The sequence below is a fragment of the Macaca mulatta genome, chromosome 16, assembly GCF_049350105.2.
Source record: "Macaca mulatta isolate MMU2019108-1 chromosome 16, T2T-MMU8v2.0, whole genome shotgun sequence".
Classification (NCBI taxonomy): Eukaryota; Metazoa; Chordata; class Mammalia; order Primates; family Cercopithecidae; genus Macaca; species Macaca mulatta.
This window is the reverse complement of record NC_133421.1, coordinates 92,897,215-92,917,520: the sequence shown is the minus strand read 5'-3', so window position 1 is coordinate 92,917,520 and position 20,306 is coordinate 92,897,215.

Sequence of the window (20,306 nt, the reverse complement as noted above, 5' to 3'; positions counted from 1 at the left end):
GAGGGGAAGGTACACAGTAGGGCTGGAAGTGCCTGGGCCCAGCCCTGGTGCACAGTGGTGCTTAATCAAGGCCAGCACCTGGCGCGGGGCAGCGGTCACTGGGGTCTGAATTAGAAGCTGAAGCTGGTGGTGTCTGGGAGGCCTGAGCTGAGGACAGCTCAGGAGAGCCCCCTGAGACCTGTGTGTCCAGAAGAAGCAGCAGAAACAGGGAAACCTCAGGGGATCCCAGGACAACCGTGACAAACCTGGGTCAGGGTGGGGGCGGCTGTAAGGCCCTGATGTGAGAAGAAAGCCTCCGGCAGGATCAGCGGCTTCGGCTGAATCGTAGCTCAGCCACTGTCCAGCTGCAGGCCACGGCAGGGAGAGCCGCGCCTGTGATCGGGGACGCCTTGGCTGCTCTGGCCAGCACTGGCTTGGACCTGCACAGATGTGCACCTGTCACCAGACCGTGCGTGGCCAGCATTCCCAGTCAAGAGCCTCTGGCCTGCCACACCACCTTCCCTGGGCCCCAGCCCATGCCAGCCCCTTCCTTCAATCCCACACTCCTGCCACCCTCACAACCACCCCTCCTGTCTCTGTTCGGCCCCCTTCTCCGTTTAGGCCAGCCCTCCCCCACCTGCCCCGGGCAGCATCTTCCCTGACCTGGAGACTTCAAGGCACATTGAGAAAGAAAAGGCCACAGCAAAGTGGACGGGGCACTGATGGTCATGAAAGCCGAGGTGACAAGAGTCCCTAGAAGAAGAAAGAGTGAAAAAAGTGTACAGATAACACAAGTGAAAGGCTGCAGGGGTCTGCTGGCAGTCTGGGGGAGAGCAGAGCCAGCAGCAAATGATGTAACTGGAGCTAGAGTGATGGGTTGGGGTGAGGTGAAAGCAGAGATGTGAGGGGACATCTCCCTCACGGCACACGGGCGGCACGGGAAGCCCCACAGAGGACAGAAGCTCAGGCAGTCTTGGAGGGACAGGGAAAGCCTCTGAAGCTGAAGAGAGGAATCAACTCCGACAGGGACTGAGCACACAGGAGTGGGGCCTGAGGGGCGGCGGCACCATTGGCAGAAGGCGCGGGGACAGGAGGAGACATACAGAGAAGGGGACCAGGAGAGCATGTCCTGTGGGACACTGTGGGGAGAAGTCCCCTGATCACGTCTTTGGTTTTCCTGGATGTCAAGGAGATGGTGAGGTCCTTGCTCAGAGTGAGGCGTAGCTTTTGGGTAGAGGGTGCAAGGATTTAGGGAGCAGTTAGCTAGGAGATGCAAATGACCAAAGACTTATCAAGTAGTTGAGTATCAGTGGTTCAGACTAGATTAGAGATGGTGTATCTAAGAATTAAAACGCTAAACTCTTTAATGGACTAAGCAGCAGATTGGGCAAAGATAAAAAGAGAATTATTGAACTTGAAGATAGATCTAAACAAGTTACCCAGAATGCAGAACAGACACTCAGTGAGAAGGAATCTGTTAAAATGGAATGAAGAAACATGAAGAAGAGACTCCCACTACAACAGAGTATCTGGTATGAGACTATCCCTCCTACCACAAACATTATAAACTGGAGGAAAAAATAGGAAACATTCGTTCTAAGACAATAGACAACAGACAGAGCTGGGATCTCTAAGACAAAGACAGCAAGCAAGGTGAACCCCATGACACCACAGCTTTCTTCCTGGAGGCACTTTCTGGCCCCAGCACAGGTAGAGGAGCTCAAGAAGAGCAAAACAGTTTAACTGGGCTGAGAAGACGGGTGCCAGGGCTCAGAGAGGCCAAGGCTCCTGAAAAGTGTGGGCAAAGTACCAGAGATGGAAAAACTACATGCGGAAAGGACTCCAGAAGTCTCCATGGAGGTCCCTTGTGCCTTTGGCTGCACCTGTGGGAGACTCTGTGTGGCTGCACCTGTGGGAGACTCTGTGTGGCTGCACCTGTGGGAGACTCCGTGTGGCTGCACCTGTGGGAGACTCCGTGTGGCTGCACCTGTGGGAGACTCCGTGTGGCTGCACCTGTGGGAGACTCCGTGTGGCCGGGCAAAGAGCTCTCAGTGGGAGCTGTCATCTGTGGGAGACTCTGTGTGGCCAGGCAAAGGGCTCTCAGTGGGAGCTGCCATCTGTGGGAGACTCTGTGTGGCTGCACCTGTGGGAGACTCTGTGTGGCTGCACCTGTGGGAGACTCCGTGTGGCTGCACCTGTGGGAGACTCCGTGTGGCCGGGCAAAGAGCTCTCAGTGGGAGCTGTCATCTGTGGGAGACTCTGTGTGGCCAGGCAAAGGGCTCTCAGTGGGAGCTGCCATCTGTGGGAGACTCTGTGTGGCTGCACCTGTGGGAGACTCTGTGTGGCTGCACCTGTGGGAGACTCCGTGTGGCTGCACCTGTGGGAGACTCCGTGTGGCTGCACCTGTGGGAGACTCCGTGTGGCTGCACCTGTGGGAGACTCCGTGTGGCTGCACCTGTGGGAGACTCCGTGTGGCTGCACCTGTGGGAGACTCCGTGTGGCTGCACCTGTGGGAGACTCCGTGTGGCTGCACCTGTGGGAGACTCCGTGTGGCTGCACCTGTGGGAGACTCCGTGTGGCTGCACCTGTGGGAGACTCCGTGTGGCTGCACCTGTGGGAGACTCTGTGTGGCTGCACCTGTGGGAGACTCTGTGTGGCCGGGCAAAGAGCTCTCAGTGGGAGCTGCCATCTGTGGGAGACTCCGTGTGGCCGGGCAAAGGGCTCTCAGTGGGAGCTGCCATCTGTGGGAGACTCCGTGTGGCCGGGCAAAGGGCTCTCAGTGGGAGCTGTCATCTGAACAACGCTCAGAGCCCCGCAGGGCTAGGAGGGGCAGTCTGACCAATCAGAGTGGACAGACCTTGGTAAGGAGCAATAAGAAATATTGCTGAGTTATCACCAGAAACAATGAAAGGCAGAACACAATGGAATAACATCCGTAATAGAAGGTTCTGGGGAAAAAATACAACTGTCAACGTAGAATCCAAGACTCAGCAAAAATCCTTCAAAAATGTGATGATACAATTATAGCATTTTCAGACCAACAAACATGGAGAGCACTGGCCACCAGCAGATGTAAATACAAGGGGTGGAAATGTTCTTTATGCTGAAGAAAAATGATTCCAGAGAGGAACTGGGTCTGTTCAAAGTAACGAGGAACACTGGGAACAGTAAATATGTGGTGAATATAAAAGCCCCTTTTCTCATTTTTAATGTCCTTATCATAAATGTGTCTCTTTAAAGCAAAAACAATCACAATTTATTATGGAGAATTATAACATAGATAGAAGAAGACGTATGACAATAATAGCAAAAAGGATATAAGGGAGAAAATGGAAGCATACTATTGAAGAGTCTTACATTATAAGTCAAGTAGTATAGTAGCATTTAAAGGAAATGTTAAGTTACAGAGGCATGCCTTAAACCCTAAAGAAAGCACTAAAAGCATTAAAGAAAGAGGTATAGCTGATGAGCCAACAGAAGAGATAAGATGGAAAAACACTCGGTATACCCAAAAGGAGAAAAAAAATGGAAAAGAAAAAAGGAGGAAAGAAGAATAAATGAAGCAAATAACAAGATGGAAGACTCAATCCCAACCTTCAATAATGATATTAAATGAAAATGGACCAAATACTCCCATAAAAAAGGCAGAGATTGGGGCGTGCATAGTGGCTCATGCCTATAATCCCAGCACTTTGGGAGGCTGAGGTGGGTGGATCACCTGAGGTCAGGAGTTCAAGAGCAGCCTGACCAACATGGTGAAACCCTGTCTCTACTAAAAATACAAAAAAATTAGCTGGGCGTGGTGGTGGACCCTGTAGTCTCAGCTACTTGGGAGGCTAGGGTAGGAGAATCGTTTGAACCCAGGAGGCGGAGGTTGCAGTGAGCCAAGATTGCACCACTGCACTCCAGCCTGGGCAATAAGAGCGAAACTCTGTCTCAAAAGAAAAAAAAAAGGCAGAGATTGGTCTAGACACTGCCATAAACCAAGAAAAGAAATGGAAGTCATACAGATTGAGAAAGAAGTTAACTGTCTTTATTCACAGGTAACATGATTCTATTCATATACGATCCTAAAATATGTATCTAAGAAAACTACTAAAATAAGTAAGTGAACTTAACAAGGTCATGGAATATAAAAACTATACAAAAATCAGCTATATTTCTGTATATCAGCACAATTGGAAAATGAAAATAAGTAACAAAAACAAATATTTACAAAAGTATCCAGAAGCGTGATATACTTGGGGATAAATTTAACAAAATGTGTGTGAGGCCTGTATACCAAAAACTACAAAACATTGCTGAGAGAAATTAAGAACTAAATTCATGGAAAGACATACCATGTTTATGACTTAGAAGACTCAATACTGTTCAGATGTCTTTTCTTTCAAATTCATCTATGGATTAGACTCAATCCCTATCAAAATCCCGGCAGGCATTTGTTTTTGTAAAAACTGATTCTAAAACAGATTCTAAAATTTATGTGGGAATGCAAAGGACCCAGTATAGCTAAAACAATTTTGAAAAAGAAGAACAAATTTGGAGGATTTACACTACTTAATTTCAATACATACAATAAAGCAGCAAACAGTAGGCTACTGGTGTTAGGATAAGCATAGAAAGTCCAGAAACAGACCAATATATACATATAGCCAATTTTATACAGTGCCAAGGTAATTCAATGTGAAAGTACAGTCTCAAGTCTTACCTCATACCATACGTAAAAATTAAGTCAAAAGGGATCATGGAGCTAAAAGTTAAAGTTAAAACCATGAAACTACTAAAACACAACATAGGAGAAAATATTTGTGGCTTTGGTGTTCGCAAAGGTTTTTTAGCAGGACACAAATCATCTAGTGAAAAGAAAAAGTTAATAAAGTATACTTCATCAAAATTAAAAGCCTTTGTTTTTCAAAAAGAACTATTAAGAAAAATTTTTAAAAGATGGACTGAAGAGAATATTCGCAATACACGTATCGGACAAAGGACCTGTACCCAGAATATATACAGAACACTTGCAATTCAAAATAATTTTTATCGCCTGTAGTCCCAGCTACTCGGGAGGCTGAGGCACGAGAATCTCCTGAACCTGAGAGGCGGAGCCTGCAGTGAGCCGAGATCGCACCACTGTACTCCAGCCTGGGCAACAGAGCAACACTCCATCTCAAAAAATAAATAAATACATAATTTTTATAAGCGACTCAATTCAACAAATGAGCAAAATAGATGGAAAGTTTACAGGCCGGGCGCGGTGGCTCACGCCTGTAATCCCAGCACTCTGGGAGGCCGAAGGGGGCGGATCACGAGGTCAGGAGATCGAGACCATCCTGGCTAACACGGTGAAACCCCGTCTCTACTAAAAATACAAAAAACTAGCCGGGCGTGGTGGTGGGTGCCTGTAGTCCCAGCTACTCGGGAGGCTGAGGCAGGAGAATGGCGTAAACCCAGGAGGCGGAGCTTGCAGTGAGCTGAGATCCGGCCACTGCACTCCAGCCTGGGCGGCAGAGTGAGACTCCTTCTAAAAAAAACAAAAAACAAACAAAAAAAATACAAAAAATTAGCCGGGTGTGGTGGCGGGCGCCTGTAGTCCCAGCTACTTGGGAGGCTGAGGCAGGAGAATGGGATGAACCCGGGAGGTGGAACTTGCAGTGAGCTGCGATCGTGCCACTGCACTCCAGCCTGGGCAACAGAGCAAGACTCTGTCTCAAAAAAAAGGAAGTTTACAAAAGATGTATGAATGACTAATAAACACATGAAGTAGTGATCAGCATCTTCAGTTATCAGGGAAGTGAAAATTAGCCTCAATGAGACACCGCTCCACACCCACCAACACGGCTAAAATTTAAATTACTGGTAAAATCAAGAGTTGCCAAGGATGAGGAGCAGTGGGGACTCCCGCTCTGGTGGGTATGAATCCGTAACCACTCAGAAAGACGGTTTGGCGTCACCAGCTAACGTTGAACAGACACCGCTCTGCCCAGCAATCACAGCCCTAGGTACACACCCAGCAGAAATGCGTGTGTGCCCCCAGCCAGGGTAGCATATTCCAAACCGCCATAAACTAAGCAACCCAAATAGCCATCAACAATCGAACGGACAGGTGTAGTGCAGCCTGTTCACACAATGGGCTGTGCACACAAAGTGCAGCCTGTTCACACAATGGGCTGTGCACACAAAGTGCAGCCTGTTCACACAATGGGCTGCGGCATGAAGACAAGGGCTCCACTCACATATGTTAAAACAATATGCAAGACAGGCAGAGGTAGGGACCATCCTGACCTCGGCGAGGAGAAAGTATCATAAGTGGGAGGAGTCAAACTCCCCCTGTTGCCCCATTTCACCCCAAGTGAGATGCATCTGTCTCCCCATTTCACCCCAAGTGAGATGCACAGACTTCCAACAGGTCACAGGCCCTGCAAGACACACCCCTGGGGCTTCCAACCTCATCTCCAACGCCTGCCCTCCCTCAACTCTCACCAGCCACACCGGCCCCTCCTCCGCCCCTGACCACACCAGGCCTCGGCTCAGGCCTCTACTCCTGTTGTTCCCTCCGCTGGAGCACTCTCCCTCCAATCCCCTCCGCTGGAGCACTCTCCCTCCAATCCCCTCCGCTGGAGCACTCTCCCTCCAATCCCCTCCGCTGGAGCACTCTCCCTCTAATCCCCTCCGCTGGAGCACTCTCCCTCCAATCCCCTCCGCTGGAGCACTCTCCCTCCAATCCCCTCCGCTGGAGCACTCTCCCTCCAATCCCCTCCGCTGGAGCACTCTCCCTCCAATCCCCTCCGCTGGAGCACTCACCCTCCAATCCCCTCCGCTGGAGCACTCTCCCTCTAATCCCCTCCGCTGGAGCACTCTCCCTCTAATCCCCTCCGCTGGAGCACTCTCCCTCTAATCCCCTCCGCTGGAGCACTCTCCCTCTAATCCCCTCCGCTGGAGCACTCTCCCTCTAATCCCCTCCGCTGGAGCACTCTCCCTCCAATCCCCTCAGCTGGAGCACTCTCCCTCTAATCCCCTCCGCTGGAGCACTCTCCCTCTAATCCCCTCAGCTGGAGCACTCTCCCTCCAATCCCCTCCGCTGGAGCACTCTCCCTCTAATCCCCTCCGCTGGAGCACTCTCCCTCCAATCCCCTCTGCTGGAGCACTCTCCCTCCAATCCCCTCCGCTGGAGCACTCTCCCTCTAATCCCCTCCGCTGGAGCACTCTCCCTCTAATCCCCTCAGCTGGAGCACTCTCCCTCCAATCCCCTCCGCTGGAGCACTCTCCCTCTAATCCCCTCAGCTGGAGCACTCTCCCTCCAATCCCCTCTGCTGGAGCACTCTCCCTCTAATCCCCTCTGCTGGAGCACTCTCCCTCCAATCCCCTCCGCTGGAGCACTCTCCCTCTAATTCTTTCTGTGGGAGCACTCACCCTCTAATCCCCTCTGCTGGAGCACTCTCCCTCCAATCCCCTCCGCTGGAGCACTCTCCCTCCAATCCCCTCAGCTGGAACAGTCTTCCCTGAGGACGTCCGTGGCTCACTCTCTCCTTTCCTTCAAGTTTTGCTCAGATGCCTCCTTCTCAATGAGCCTCCCTGACCGTTCCATCTAAACAGCGGCTGCCACTCACTATCATGCTCAATTCTTCTTGCTCTACCTCTGTCCAGTAGAACCTTCCATCACTAAGTCCATCTCTCTCCCACACAGACAAAACTGCATTTGAATATGGGCTTCAAGAAGGCAGATGTCCTTGTGACACTTTTCTTGACACGCGGGTGTTTGATGAATACTGGAGTGAGTGAGTCAGGGAAGGGCAAGGCCGGAGAGCTTCCCAGTAGCACGCTGAGACCGACAACCAAGCCCAGGGATGGCATGTGGGGGCAGTGGTGCAGGGACAGGCACACGGCCAGTGGAGCCGACCAGGGAGCCCAGAAACAGCCCGGCGCACAGAGAAGCCCTGGGCCTGACGGAGGTGAGGTGCAGTCCTGCGCACGGTGCCAGGGACTGGCCAGACACATTAGGAAAGCGAAACTGGATCCCTATCTTCAACCAAACACGAGGAAATTGCTTCCAGATGGATGAGGACTTGTGATGGGGGCAAGATGATGGAAGCAAAAGCTACAGCAGAATATCTCCCACACTCGAGCACACTCAAGGCTGGGAAGGGTTTGCTCAGATACAAAAGGCTGACACACGTCCTACATCCAAATCTACCATCAGAAGACAAAAGACAAGGGCAATGGCAAGGCATGAACTGGGAGGAAACGTCTGCAGCGCACACAGCCGAGGAGGTTCGTGTTGGGAGCCACAGGGAGCCGTGACTCAGAAAGCAAGAGGCAGCCCTGCCGGAGGGCACAGGCAGGCACTCGGGGGTTGCGTGAGGATGGCAAGTTCTACTTACAGTCAGGGAAATTCAAAGCAAACCCCAAGCAAGGCCACTTTATAGGCACCAGATTCCCAAACAGAAAGAGCCGGGATGGGGCCCAGGGCTGCTGTGAGCACTGGAGGAGCCTCTGCCTGGGACCGGCCGTGGGCACCTACCTGCTGGCTCAGGTCTGAGCTGGGGCAGGGCCAGGTGAGAGAACAACAGAAGGTGGGCTAAACTGCCGTTTCACATGGGCTCCCACACCCAGGGTCAGTGCAACCACGAGACGCCTTCCTGAGGAGGTCCAGGGCCTGTGGGAGGTGGAGCTGGGGACCCCCCGTCACCTGGGGTTTAAGGGTCTGTGGGAGGCGGAGCCGGGGACCCCCCGTCGCCCGGGGTCTGAGGGCCTGTGGGAGGCGGAGCCGGGGACCCCCCGTCGCCCGGGGTCTGAGGGTCTGTCTGTGGGAGGCGGAGCCGGGGACCCCCCGTCGCCCGGGGTCTGAGGGTCTGTGGGAGGCGGAGCCGGGGACCCCCCGTCGCCCGGGGTCTGAGGGTCTGTGGGAGGCGGAGCCGGGGACCCCCCGTCGCCCGGGGTCTGAGGGTCTGTGGGAGGCGGAGCCGGGGACCCCCCGTCGCCCGGGGTCTGAGGGTCTGTGGGAGGCGGAGCCGGGGACCCCCCCGTCGCCCAGGGTCTGAGGGTCTGTGGGAGGCGGAGCCGGGGACCCCCCGTCGCCCGGGGTCTGAGGGTCTGTGGGAGGCGGAGCCGGGGACCCCCCGTCGCCCGGGGTCTGAGGGTCTGTGGGAGGCGGAGCCGGGGACCCCCCGTCGCCCGGGGTCTGAGGGTCTGTGGGAGGCGGAGCTGGGGTGTTCCAGGCTCTCTAACCTGCTCTCCAGTGGAAGTACTGAGCTGGGCCCTGGAACAGGGGCCTGGGAACTTGGGGAGCTCCTGGGGGTTGAGAGTTTCCGGGCTGGGAGAAGTTTCTCTTGGGAAGGAGGTCAGGGCTTGACTGGGAACATGGCGGCCTCACAGACAGGCCAAGTGGGGCAGGAAGACAGGAATCGTCCTTTACAACAGAGCGGGAGGGGATTTTAACAAACCGTCCCCATGTCCCCAGAGCAGGGGGCATCGCAGGGCCCAGAACTGTCCCCTTCCTGGGTGGCCCAGGGCTCGGTGGGAGCAGCGGAGGAAAGCCCGGGGGACTTGGCTGGTGACTCTGAGAACAAGTTCCTGGATTGGGTCCCAGAGGCCCTGGAAGGCCCCTTCCCGCTCCACACATGTGAGGGGTGCAGGGGACCCCACTCGGACCCCAGCTGGGGCCCTTCCTGACCCACGAGGGCCATGATGGGAAGGCCTGAGGCCGCCGCTGGGGAGTTTCTTGGGCAGAAGAGGTTTTTCCCACGAAGGAGGTGGACGGCTCGACTGGGAAGGGGGCTGGGGGAGAGTAAATGGGGGACGTGGAGTGGGGCTCCCCTGCTTCCCACTGTGGGGAGGGACAGGTGCCGGGCATGCAGGGAGGACCCTTGAAAAGGGCAGATGCCAAGGCCAGGTCCCACTTCAACCCCCAAGGACACTGGAAAAGGTCACCTCAGCCTCAGTTCCTCACCCGTCTCCAGGGCAAGGTCCCTTCGGCCTGCAGGATTCTGGGGTTCGCAAGTTCCCCGACTGACAGACCAGCCGTGGTGGTGACAGCAAGGTCTCCCTGACGCCCCCTGCCACAGGAACGCCTCGTGCCTCAGGCGGCGGTGGCCCCCACAGCCTCAAACCCCGGCCAAATCAGACATCCGGGAGGGAGGCAGGACAAGGGGGTCCTGTCACCCCGAGAAGTCACCAGCGCCAGGGGCTGGTCCCCGTGGCATCGCACCTGCAGCACAGGTGGGGGCTCCCTCCCCCCAGGAGAGAGGGCAGGAGGCAGGCAGCACCGACGTCCCCACATAGCTGTCACCCAGGCACCAGGGCCAGCAACTCTCACACATGCCCTGGAGTATTTAATCATATCAGGGATTCAATCAAAAGCTCACAAAACTGCCCGCAGGACGGAGCCCAGAATTCAGAGCATGAGCAGGGGCAGAAGGAAGCAGCAGCCCCAAGTTAACAAGAAGTGGTGAGAAAACAGGGAACAGAGAAAGTGAGGGTGGGGTCGGACGCTCGTGCTCCCAGCCAGCCTTCCGCAGCGACACTTTTGGAAAGTGATGGTGACGTGGCCGGGCACGAAGCCAGCAGCGCGGATGAGACAGCTTTCTCCTAAAGACGGGGTTTGGCTTTGACAGTTTTTCAATCCCTCGTTCTCAGCCACAATGGAAAAAAATCTCTTTTCAGTAAAGTATCCCGGATACCAAAGCACCGGCCACGAGGTGTGCGGATCTCAGGGAGCTGATGGTGAGCAGGGGACGCCTGCTCCCTCCGCCTGGCCCTGGACGGGGACCGCAGGCCTCCCCCACGGTGTCAGGTCCTCACTAGGCTTCAGTCCCAGCCCGAGATCGAGCTCGAAGCCCCATGCCTGTGGCCGTTGAGGGATGGGGGCCTGAGGGGCAGCCCCTCGCCTGGGCCGACTGTTCCCCCCAAGGATACGCAGCCCCTGCCCCAGCCTGAACACCACCGTGGGCTGTCCAGCTGCCCGACTGGGGCTCCCCTTTTCCAGACACGGCATCTCCAGCCCATGGGCACCTCCTGGCCCCGAGTCCCCTGCTGGGGACACCCTCCCCATTCTCAGCCCCGTAAACACACGGGGGGGCCACGGCCCATCTCCACAGCCAGCCTGGCTGAGGCAGGAAGGGTTTCTCCTCGACCCTGTGCCTCTCCCCGTCCGTGAGCGGAGCCCACGGTCCCTGCTCTGAGCTCTGTGCCCCAACTGACTCCTCTGCCACCGGGCCCGTCGGCCTGCCCTGCACGGGGCGGGGGGGTCTCCTGCCTGGTTCCACCCTGAGGCCTGGCAGCCTGGACCCTCTCCCTCTCCTGCCCCCAGATGGCGTCCACTGTCACCCCGAGAGTTCTCTCCAGGTGTCTTCTCCCGCGGCCCGTCCCCTGCTCCCCTTGCTCCCCTTCCCTCTGGCTGCTGGGACCCTTTGTGCGTCCGCAGCCTCTGTCCCCACTGAGATTTCCTGACCGGAACTCCGGCCCAGCAGCACATTCACCTCCTCGGGCACTTTGCCAGCAGGGCTGCCTGAGTCCAGGGCCGCCCAAAGCGGGCAGCGGGAGACACCCAGGACAGGACAGAGGCTCCGGCCCTGGGCCGCAGGCCAGAGAGAGACGCAGCTGACCTCGCAGGCCCTGCTGCCTACACCTGAGTTTTCTCTGGAGTAGAGGGTGTGTGGACCGTCCTTGGCCGTCTGTGGGGGAGGGCGGCAGACGTGTCCTCCCCTTGACCCTGCAGGGCCCAGACTCCCAGCTGCCCGTGGGAGGGTGAGGTTCCGTTTTTGCCAAGGTCACCGGTTTGTTCTGCCCACTGTCTCCCTGCCACCGCAGTTCCTGCACAAAATCCCCTGCGGGTCCCAGCCGCAAGGCTGGTGTCTGTGCAGACGGCAGGGGAGGGTCTGAACTTCGTGCCGATCTCACTCCCTGGTTCCCAACAATTTGAGGAATGTTGGAGGTCCGGGTCAGAATGTAAACAAGGAATCCTCCCAGACCAGGCCCAGGTCAGTGAACCTCACACTGAGCTGCAGGGAGCCCCGCGGCCTGGCAACGTGGATGTGTCTTTGGTCTCGTGAAAATACACAGCTCAGATTTTACACATGGAAGCCTGCGTCTTAGGCCAACGGCTTTCAGGTTCCAGAAACACTGCACACGATTGCTCCCGTTGTATTTTCCCTCCTCGCCTGCGGCTGGGGGAGCGCCTCGGGGCTGCTGCCTTGGTGTGTGAAGGTCTACAGCGTGCTGTGGCGACTTCCTTCGCCGCCGGCCCAGCCGGGAGCTGGGACGCCCAGAGCGGCACACGCACTGCGTCTCCCTGGCCAGAACAGCCGGCTCAGCCTCGGCCGCAGAGGCCAGCAGACCGGCAGCTCTGAAGGGGGCTGCGCTGAGGAACAGGCCTCACTGAAGAACAACACAGAGCATCACACGAAGGTCCGGGGGAGGGAAAGAAAGGCGTTTGGTAGGAGACATGCCACAGAAAGCAGGGATTATGTGGAGACCTGATAATTCTGCCATAAGAAACAGAAGCTCTGACAGAGAAACATGCATGTGGGGGTGCCGAAAGCCGGGCTGATGTCCAGCTGGGTGTGGGGGCTCACGCCTGTAATCCCAGCACTTTGGGAGGCGGAGGCAGGACGATCACATGAGGCCAGCAGCTCGAGAACAGCCTGAGCAACACAGCGAGACCTTGTCTCTGCAAAAAATAAAAATAAAAAATAAACAAATTTAACCAGCCACGAGGGCGCGCACCTGTGGTCCCAGCTGCGTGGGAAGCTGAGGTGGGGGGAGGTCGAGGCTACGGTGAGCTGATTGCACCACTGCACTCCAACCTGGGCGGCAGGCTGCAATCCTGCTTCAAAAAAAAAAAAAGAAAAGAAAAAAGAAAACCAGACTGAGGATGGCGGGAGTTAACATGAGCTTGCACTGCACATTTTATGCACTTCATGCTGTTTTCATTTTCTTAACATGATTACATATTATTTACAGAAAAACGAATACGAGAGAAGCAATGCAGTGTGGAAAGGGCCTAGACTTGCATGGATGCTGCTGTGTGGGTGAGGCCCTCCCTGCAGCCCGTGGCCTGGCCCAGACAAGGCCTCCCAGGCCACAAGGTGGGGGCTGCAGTGACTGTCTTCAAAGTGATCTTCTGAACCTCCATGGCACCAGGTCTCCGTGCAGCCACAGCCGTCCCCACCTTCCTTGTTCTGAGGGTTGCCCTCAGGTTGAAGGGGGCCCCTGCTCCTGGGAGGCTGGGGTTGGGAGCTGCGCTGCACCCCCCATCTGAGGGCAATGTGTCATGCTCTTATCATATACCTTGATGTCTACAGGAGAAATGGTCCTAAACCACAGCAGCGGAGTTCACAGGAGGGAAGGACGGGAGGACAGTCGATTCCAGAACGAAGGGAATGGTTCTGTAAGGTGGCTCCAGGACAAAGGAGGCGGAACCCAAGCTCTCCAGGGCTTAGGATTTCGTGGCAGTCTGTCGAGGGGCACAGAGCTACGCCAAGGGGTTCCACTGCGGTCCTTTAAGGGAGGCGGTCGTGGGCCATCTGGTCCCAGGGGCTCTGTTCTGCTGACACCTAGACTTTCCTGGGCACGGGCCTGTGAGGACCCCAGTGCACCCTGAGTTCCTCTGAGTCTCTGGAGCTGGGCCACCAGCAGGGAAGGAGAGACCCTGGAATGGAGCCACAAAGTCCCAGCACGAGATGCTGCTCCACCAGGGGAGGGAGGCGTGAGCAGGACACGAGACCAGGAGGCCCGTGGAGAACGAGCCTGGAAAGCCACAAGGCTCCTCACAGCTCCGCCATCACACGTGGGCCCGTGGGGAGCCCCCACTCATGCTGGAGAGGCCACGAGGAGCAGCTGCGGCGAGAGTGGAGGACACCTCGCCCCGTGCTGTGGTGGCCCCGGTGGAGGATGAGCTGGCTGAGGCTGCGTGAGGCTGTTCTTGCATTGCTGTAAATACCTGAGGCTGTGCAATTTATAAGAGAAAAGGTTTGGCTGGCTCGTGGTTCTGCAGGCTGTCCAGGAAGCGGGGTGCCTGCATCTGCTTCTGGGGAGGCCTCAGGAAGCTGCAGTCAGGGCAGGAGGTGAGGGGAGCAGGTGTCCCACATGTCAGCAGTGGGAGCAAGGGGGAGGGAGGTGCCCCACTTTTATACAACCAGATCCGTGAGAATGCACTCACCGTGGCGAGGACAGCACCACGCTATGAGGACAGGGCTGGACAGGCCTGCGGGTGACGGCCACGTTGGGGTGTGGCTTTAGCACTGAGTGAGACTCCGGGGGGCTTGTCACGGAGCCAGCAAGACCCCCAAAAATCTTCTCCAGCAGCTCTGAAAGCTTGGAGGTACCCAAAAACTCAAGGCCCAGGCGAGATCCACAGTCCTTGTTTCTAAACTAAAGCCCAGCGTCTGTTCTTGCAAAAGGAATCAGATGAGTTCCGCAGGCACGGCCTCCTAACAGGCCATTAGCTTCTCCGTCATTTGGGGAGTTTTTGTCCCCTGTTTATGACTAATTAGTGTAGATAGGAACAAAAATGTTAACAAGGAGCACAGCAGCCAAAGCCTGCCTGCCTCCAGCCAGTCGGCCGAGTTGGCGGGTGTTTCCAGGCCAGAAGCATCTGTAATGAGATTGTGTTTGATTCAGAGACCATTTTCTGTGTGGCTCTTTAAGGGACAGGAAAGAGGAAAAGCAAAGCTATGAGGACCAGTCAGTCGCCCTTTCCCAGGTCTGACTGGCACTCTTACTCCCATGCTAGGAGCTGCAGTCAGCAAGGGTGTGCTGGGCCCCACGTCCGGCGTGCCTCAGGGCCAGCGCAGGACAAAGGCACAGAACACCTGAGTGCCAACTGGCCCTGGTCCGTCCCGGGGATCCTGACCCAGCCGCCTCCTAAACCCTCACCTGGCACCAACAACCAGCTTGTGCCCCCAACAGTGACCATCCCGTCACCCACAGTCCCACCGCAGCCCCCTCCAATCCTCATTCAGTGCAGTAAGCAGGGTGGAGGGCAGCCCTGGGTTGAAGCATCTGGACGTCCGCACTTGAGCGTTTGCCTGTAAGTGGTGGAGAGGATATGCCTCTGTGACACGGCCACAGCCCGGTCCGGAGAGGTGCTTAAGGCTTTCCTGGCCAGACCACGTGGGGAGTTTGCCCAAGTCCTGGTAGACCCAGAGTCAAGAAAGGCGAATACAGAAGAGAAGCTAACATTGACTGAGCCCCGTTCTAGTGCTAGCCACTGTGCTGTGGGGGTCACCCTGTCATCACCTGTGACCGGGAAGCCCGGGTCAGATGAGCAACCACAGGGGATGCTGGGGGTCAAACAACAGGGCCCCGGGCAAGGGCTGGGATGTGAAATAAAAATCTGTTTACCCCTCGCGTCCTTTTACAGTAGGGGAAAAAGATGGGGCACAAGTGACTAAAACCAGGGGTAAGAAGAGAGAATCACTATTGATCCTACACACGTTAAAAGGGTTATAAAATAATAATATTAACAACTGTATGCCAGTAAATTAGACGTCTTAGATGAGATGGACAAATTCGAAGAAATACACAAATTACCAGATCTGACTCAAGAAGACAGAGTATGTGAATAGACTTATAACTAGTGACGATATTGAATTAATAATTAAAATCACCCTATAGGGAAAAGCCAGATGGCTTCATTGGTGAATTCTGGCAAATATTAACAAAAGAAATAATACCAATCCTTTACAAACTGTTCACGAAAACAGAGGAGGAAATAAATACCTCCCAATTCGTCTGATGAGGTCAGTATTGTCCTTACATCCTGGCCGAAGACATCACAAGAAAAGAAAAGCACAGCCCCATATCTGCCATGAATATGGATACAAAAATCCTTAACAAAATATTAACAAAGCAGGATTTATACCCAAACATTGGAAAGCATTTGAAAATATCCAATACTCTTTCATAATAAAATATCTCCACAAACTACAAATGGAAGAGAAACTTCCTCAGTTTGACAAAGGGCATCTGGGTAAAACCTAGAGCTAACATAATACCTAATGGTGAAAGACTGATTAAAACTTTTTCCTCTAAGATGGAGAATGAGGACAGTATGCCCACTCTCATCACTTCTGTTCAACATTGTACTTGAAATTGCAGCCAATGCAACAAGGTAACCAATAAAATAAAGGCATCTCTATTGGAAAAAAGAGAAGTAAAACTCTTTGCTGTTATTTTTTTGTACAAAATTCTAAGAAATCCACCAAAAGTACTACTGAAACTAATAAGCAAATTTAGCCAGATCACAGGATACACAATTTCAAAAATCAACTATATTTCTATACACCATCAATTGTAGCTCTATAATAGCAATGAGTAGGAAAATTAAGAAAATAATTATATTCACAGTAGCATCAAAATGTGAAAAAAAGATAAGTTAAATTTAACAAAACAAGTACAAAACTTGCTGAGAGACTTAAAAGAAGATCTAGATACATGGAGAGACAGCCAATGTCCATGGATTGGAAGATTCAGTATTGTTAAATAGCTATTCTCCCCACATCAATCTTCAAGCTCAACATGATCCATGCTCAAATCCCAGCAGGCTCTTTTTGCAGAAAATAAAAAGACAATCCTAAAATTTATATGAAACTGCAAAGGATCCAGAATGCCAAAACAATTTGGAGCAGAAAAACAAAGTTGTAAGACTTACATTTCCTAATTTCAACACTTACTACAAAGCCACAATAATCAAAACAGTGTGGAACTAGCATTAAGGATGGACTTAGAGATTAATGGAACAGAATTGAGAGCCCAGAAATAAATCCTTATATTTACAGTAAGCTGATTTTCAACAAAGGTACCAAGGCAGTTCAGTGGGGGAAATTATAGTCTTTTAACAAATAATGCTGGGAAAACTGGATGCCCATATGCAAGAAAGGTGGATATAGAACCTTTCCTCACACCATACACACAAAATAACTCAAAAAGTATCATAGACCTTGATGTGGTTTGGGCGTGTCCCCACCCAAATCTCAAATTGCAGCTCCTGTAATTCCCATCCGTCATGGGAGGGCCTGGTGGGAGGTAACTGAATCATGAGTGTGAGTCTTTCCCATGCTGTTCTTAAGACAGTGAATAAGTCTCACACGATCTGATACATGGGAGGTCCCTGAACGAGCTCTCTCTTTGCTGCCATCTAAGGCGTGTCTTTTGCCTTCTGCCATGATTGTGAGGCCGCCCCAGCCAAATAGAACTGAGTCCATTCAACCTCTTTCTCTTTATAAATGACCCAGTCTCAGGTATGTCTATATCAGCAGTGTGAAAATGGACTAATACAGACCAAAACATAATAGCTAAATCTCTACAACTTTTAGAAGAAAATATAGGAGACAAAATATTTGTGACCTTATATTAGACAAGAAATCTTAGATGCCACACCAAAACCACAATCCTGAAGTTATAAGTTATAATCAGAAAATTAACAGAGAATCAGTGCCAAGGGGATGGGCAAAGTAACCCTAACGGACATCATTAATACGTAGAAGCTGGGGGCACCCGCCTCCAACACAGGGACGTGCCCCCCACAGAGGTCAGAATCCTGTGTTCGGGGCCAAAACGTCCCCACTCTCAAGCAATGCTAGAGACACAAGCCAGATGTGGTCTCCCTGGGCTCTGCTTTTACCAGGTGCAATGCCGGCCACCCAGCCATTGAAACGTCTTCTCTTCAGACAGAGCACAGTGAAGTTACTGAGATAAGCACTTCCACAGCAATCTGTATGACGCAAGTCACCCCACGGTCTGGAGGTTCAGAGACAATCTCCAAGGCTGTTTCTTCGGATGGCTTATGTCTTCTATTTGGATTTGGATTTATTCCTTAAATCCATTTTTAAGGTCACTTTGGGGCCACTGTGTACAACATCCATGAGGTGGCTTGTCCCCTCCTCCTCCTAGGTGGACCCAGCCTGAGGCTGGCCAGAGTGTCCCCCTCGAATGTCCCTCACAGGACCCAGCCTTTCTCCACATGGAGTTCCTCCAGCAGGTATGCCAGTGGCATAAAGCAGAGCTGAGTGACAGCTCAGACACGAAGGCTGCCCCCACATCTCTCAGGGCCTTTCTTCCCAGTCTCCCTGTCGGGTCCAGTGAACCTTGACACACAGCACCTGGCACCGTGTCCAGGACCTCCCCCAGTCCCCCAAATGCACATAAAGGATTCTAGGACCTGTTGAGAGTTAGCGATAACTCAGCCTTCACACGTAACAGGAGTGATAACGGAGAGCGTCTGTGGTGAATCGGGGAGGCAGAAGCTTAGGTTTTTCCTACACCCAGCAAATGGCTGAGAGAAAATTCCAGAGTAGGCGTAACTTTGACTGGTGGAGCAGTGGGCCGTGCGTTTCTGATGGATAACAGCCGCAGCATCACCTACCCAGGGCAACGGCAGAGGAAGGGCTGGCTCTGCATCTCCTGGGACCACCGCGTGCTGGTGCAGAGGCTGCAGGGTGGAGCCCACAGTTCCCGTGTGTCCCTGTATGAGATGCGTGAGTGCTGCAGGCAGCATCCCCGGGGAGTGGGCTTGGCATGGGCCGCTCATCCGCTCACTGAGTCCCACAAAGGCTGCAGGCAGCACGGCCCTGAAATCAGTCCACTCTCCTAAATGACTGCAGCCTTGCCTCCTGGGCGTTTTTGCTTCTCAGCTTTATGTCACTGGAGGTAGCCAGTCAAGGATGGTCAGGCTGCAACGTAGAGACGTAGGCATGGGCTGTGTCAGACATTGCGGATTATGTCTCCTCCGTGCTCACAGAAGCTGGGTGTGGACGCCCCAGCAGTGTTTGCTGATAGCCAAAGCCAGAAACACCAGAGTCGCCAGCTGAACTGGTCCCAGGCTTCCTCTAATCAAGGAAGAGACAGACGACACCCCAAAGTGTCTGGGAGTGTGGATGGTGCCTGCCCTCCACGGCCTGACTCACTCAGCCCTCTGGCCCCCACAGAGTTCTGAGGTCCACCAAGAGCCACGTAGCTGCCCAGGGCCAGGAGTGGCTTTTTCTGGCCTCCTAGCAGGGGGATGCAGACTGTTCCTGAGCCACTCTGCCGCGAAGGGAGTGGAGCAGAGGCTGTAAGGTGGGGCCCAGGGGCACGCTTCCGGGGTGCCCTGCTGCCTTCCTGCTGAGCTGTTTCTGGCAGAGAGGGTGTTACAGAGCGAGGGAGGACACAGCTGCACTTCGTAAGCCCAGCAAGCACCGTCACCAGTTCCTTGTATCACGTGCAAGGGTTTGGAAACAGAAGCAAGCGCCACTTCTTTTAATTAAAAACAGAGATAAAAAGTTTTTAAATACATACGGCACACACTTAGGACCTGTTAAGATGAGGAATAAGTAAAGGAAAAAAGAAAAGATTAGGTGGAGGGAGAAAGAACATAGGCAGAGTGGGTGGGGAAAGGGAGATTAAAGAAAGAATGAGAGATTTCTAGAAACAGAGAAATTGAGGGAGGCGCAGCTGCTTTCAAGCAAGCATGAACAAGCGAGTCTTCGCAACTCGCACTCAGTGATGCCGGCCTCCCCATCCTTTGAAGGGTGTACACCAGGAGATGGTCACATATCCTTGGCAGACACCGCAGTTCCCCAGATTATCTGAGCTGTGGCCAAATTCAAATCCAACTAGCTTTTATCAAGCACCTCATATGCAAAGTTTCTAAAAGATAATTCTGCCTGGGCCAGCCCCTCGCAGATTCTGTCTGAGGAAGTCTAGGGTGGGAGGAGACATCATTCTTAGAAGTTCTGAAGTAGACTGTTCCGTGCACAAACTGAGGACCGCCTGGCAGTAAACTCACGTGTGCTGTCCGTTTGTGAGACCCAAAGCTGCTCTGTGAGGCAAGTGCCCTTAGGCAGATGGGAAACTGTTCCTCAGACTGAGAGACGAAGATGCCACATTGTAGACCAGGCAAGTCCAAGGCCTACAGCAGACGTGCTCAACTCCGGGGTTGAGCCGCACAAGACCTTTAGGGGAATCTAACCCTTCGGAATTCAATGGGAAAGTGTGTTTTTCTGAGAAGGGAGTCTGGGGCTTTTTCTTTTAATTTTCTTTTTAAAATTTCTCTTATATACACATGTAAGTTCAGTAACTGTGTATACATCATGATACCATGACACTGTTCAGGATTTCCGTGCAGTCCCTTTTGCTTCCTCTTCCATTTTTGCTTTGTGATCCATCTTTCCCTCCACCATGCCAACCCCAACCCCTTCCAGGTCACCTGGGCTAACAACCAGTTGTATGCCCTCCATGTTTATAGAAACCATGTGCAGATACATAGTGGCTTGTCTAGAGAGCGAGCAGAGAGGCCTTCCAACACCGTAGGGGACAGCGTCATCTCACTGACACGTTTAGAATGTACGCTGATA